Raw genomic sequence first — 3767 nt, forward strand, 5'->3', positions numbered from 1 at the left:
TTAAGGAGGGAGCAGTGTGACATGTTGAGCTATGGATCACCCCTACCTCCCCAGCGGTACGTAGCGCTTGCGTAATAGGCGAGTAATCACCCCGCGTCATGGTAGCTATGCAACGCGCGGTGACGTCACGAGCAATAAAATACAATAAAGAGTAGTGATTTCAAATGAGATAAGATTAAGGTAGGTTGTTGCAATTGTAACGTTCAAGTCGTACTGTTTTTGCAGACATATGGCGGCAGTTTTCTTGCTCTTATACATGTGTTAAGTGATTAAAATGCTTGGAGGCCCGCAGGTATGTTATATGGAACTCTGTGATTCATGCACCACAGCACTGGATACTAGACAACTACTACTTCGACTTCGCTAATAGGGTCCTTGGAGCTTTTATGATTAAAGAATTGCGTGCAATGCAACTCAAACACCCAAAGCTAACAGTATGAAACCACCATGCTCCATAACATAAACCATTATAACTTGGTTCACAGACATTAATATTTCTCATTCATCACAACACCTAACTCCATGATGTCACATATTTATTACCTACTCATCACAAGACAAACAAAATTATCAGGAAGATATTTACACCTAAGAAGGATCACATCTCAGCAATTCAGGACACTGAACTAAATATAAATACAGTATATCACCCAGAATTTCTAACACTTCAGTAGCCTCACAAGTAGGAAGCATTACAGGGCACATAACATTCATACCAAATTTTCTGTGGGGAAACCTCCTGGAAAGTGGATCTTTGCAAGAGGAAACGCCTCATGGCTGAATAACATTAAAACAGGAGGTATCAATAAGCAGATATTTGATCACAGCTCGATTCAACTGGCTATAAATCACATCTAACAAACATCTCTGTGACTGTGACTTTCAACCTTCACATTCTGCTGCTGCAACAATGCTTCTTAACATTCAATCAGTCACTTAGCCTTCGCTAAGGTTTAGGACCACGACAAGCAGTAATCATGTCTCTACTATAAACAAAAACTCAGGACAACTGCATTTGCAGATGTTATGTATAATCACACATAATCATTAAGAGCAATATAATCTTCACACAGTTCAACTAGTGGTTGTCTCCTCATATGACATCCCACAACAGAATGAAAATACAGTCAACTATTGATTATCCGGGGTAATGGTGGGGATGGAAATCACGATTAATCGAAAACCCGGTTAAGACAAATTTTATTAGAAGTAGTACTGTAATACTGTACCTTCATAATAGTATAGGCCTACCTGTATTTAAATTTATTCGACCTCATTTTTATGTCATCTCATGGCCTATTTAATACTCTTTTTACATTACACTGAAGTATGAATTAGTTACTTCAATCACAGTGTTCAACAACATCCAACATTTTTTACGAATATTCACACTTAACACTTAAAAAAATTAATATTTTCGTTTGCTTTTTCAGGGCATTTTCCTTTTTACGGATATCCATATGAAGCCTACGTAATATTAGCTTGTCACTTAATAAACTCTTCTCTTCACTCTCAAGATAGTCTAGTAAGGATTCCAAATGATTAAGAGCAGCACCATGTGATACTTTCTTACTAGCAGCACTGTCCACCTCTTTCTCATTCTCACTTTCTTCCTGCTCTTGTGACTGCAGCCCCACTTAACTTACAATTTCATCACTGCTTAACATTTCGAAGCCTGGCTCACATGAGTTACTGTTGAATAGTTAACACAACACACTTCCTTTTACATGCTGACATTTTGCTAATGCACTTGAAGATCGATACAAAGAGACTAATTGGGGTGGTGTATCTGTCCTTGAAACTTTCCACAAATCCTTGCATTCTTTCACCCCTACCCTAGAACACTGTGTTAGNTTACATTCTATCTTACAGCCAAGCAGCACTTAAAGCGCTTGACAAACAACAGATCAACTCAAAATTGTTCTCTACTATAAACAAAAACTCAGGACAACTGCATTCACAGATGTTATATATAAGCACACATAATCTTTAAGAGCAATATAATCTTCACACTAGTAGAACAGAACTGAAATACTAGCGAATGTTATGAGTGCATTTCCAGTAATATCAAGGGACAATATTAATATCTGATGTCTAAATTCATTCCATTAAACTAAATTCCATCATTACTTCTGCACAGTTGTGGGATGATAAGATGCTCAATGACATGCTTCATAAACATTAATCAAGACGAGGGTAATCTGTCAAACATACTCCAGTTAACCTCACATCTCAACCTGCCACTGAATACTTACTTTATTCCTCTCACTAGAATAATCTACTGTACATAACAAGCATCAAACTCAATCAAGTATAAAGAAATCCAGTCAACTCTACACACTACTTGGTAACTGTCATCACCTCCAAAATGTGTGATAACACAAGAAACACAACTGTACAACGTACATGTTTCACTAACAGGGCACAAATAATAATACTAATCGTACAATTAGTACCAGTGGATTCATGGGAAATTCGTTTACATGGTATGAATACTATTCCACAGAAGCCCACAACAACATAACTTTTATTTTCCTACAATAACATAATACTGCATGATGGAGACAAAACCTGTCACACTGTGTTCATGATTCATGTCACTGTTCATTCGGGCAGGGAAGGGCCAAGTTCAGTTACCTGAGGTTATAATAACTGGGGCATAATATCAATAACCAAGACACTGCAGGCTCATGCTGTCAGAAACATTTTGCACACATCCAACTCTTCAAAATTCCCCCAAGGAACTAAAACTTACAAAGCTCTATACTTCACAGTGCTTACTATTCCTGAAGACTGGCCTGGTTTACATCTGGTAAGTAACACTGGAGGTGTAGGGAATTTCAAGTTCAATTACCACTCTTCCACACACTGCCCTGGTTTCCTGAGAGATGAACACATGGTTTGACCGTACTTTCTTTTTGTCTTCTAAATACATAATTTACCGCATTCAGTCTCCAATCATGTACAACACAAGTAGTTATTTCGTTCTTACCTGCAGATCATGGTGCCAGCACATAAATGGAACTCAGATATTCAGACCCATAATGTTATCTGAGGGGACGTAGATTCTCCTGAACAGTAGGTGGATACCACACATGTAGAATCAAATCCACTCCTCCCTCCAGCACCCACTGAAACACACTGTGCACACCATTAAAGATTTGATATGAACTTATTAAAGAAGAACAGATGGCTAGTAATAATTAGGCCATGCTCCTCACTACGCACACATTCTACTTGCCTCCAAGCTGCCTCTGATAAGTAGATTGGTCATCTGTCCGTTTCGGTGCCTATACCTACAAATTCTCTATACTCAACAAGCAGTCCCAACGTTCCAATATATTGTAATAACAAGTAACCTGTATCATATAACAGATCCCAACGTACCTCTCAATTACAGACCAATATCCATATTGACTTCATTCTCAAAAGTCTTTGAAAAAGTTATGTATAATAGACTACTTGAACACTTAAATTCTAACAACATATTAGTCAAAGAGCAATTTAGATTTAGGAAAGACCTAACAACAGAAAAAGCAACCTATGAACTAACTAACGATATTTTAAGTGCTCTCAATGACAGATTAATTGTGGGAGGGATTTTCTGTGATCTAGCAAAAGCTTTTGATTGTGTTAATCATGATATCTTACTATCGAAATTAAATTTCTATGGAATAACTGGCAAAGCTAATGAATGGATCAAATCATACCTCAAAAACAGGTATCAAAGAGTTGAAATAAATAATAAAAACTCCAGTCATAATGCA

General features: G+C 37.4%; 1 long non-coding RNA gene across 1 annotated transcript in view; it reads right to left on the reverse strand.

Moving 5' to 3' along the window:
* Window positions 1–2239: 2239 nt before the first annotated feature.
* Window positions 2240–3767, reverse strand: part of LOC111863530 — a 2815-nt gene continuing 1287 nt past the window's right edge. Inside the window, exons 3-4 of the long non-coding RNA XR_002842613.2 lie at window positions 2993–3141; window positions 2240–2881 (exon numbers count right to left, since the gene is read on the reverse strand). This is a non-coding gene — a long non-coding RNA (uncharacterized LOC111863530). The remainder of the gene's footprint in view (window positions 2882–2992; window positions 3142–3767) is intronic.

The sequence above is a fragment of the Cryptotermes secundus genome, unplaced genomic scaffold (genome assembly GCF_002891405.2).
Source record: "Cryptotermes secundus unplaced genomic scaffold, Csec_1.0 scaffold89, whole genome shotgun sequence".
NCBI classification, from domain to species: domain Eukaryota; kingdom Metazoa; phylum Arthropoda; class Insecta; order Blattodea; family Kalotermitidae; genus Cryptotermes; species Cryptotermes secundus.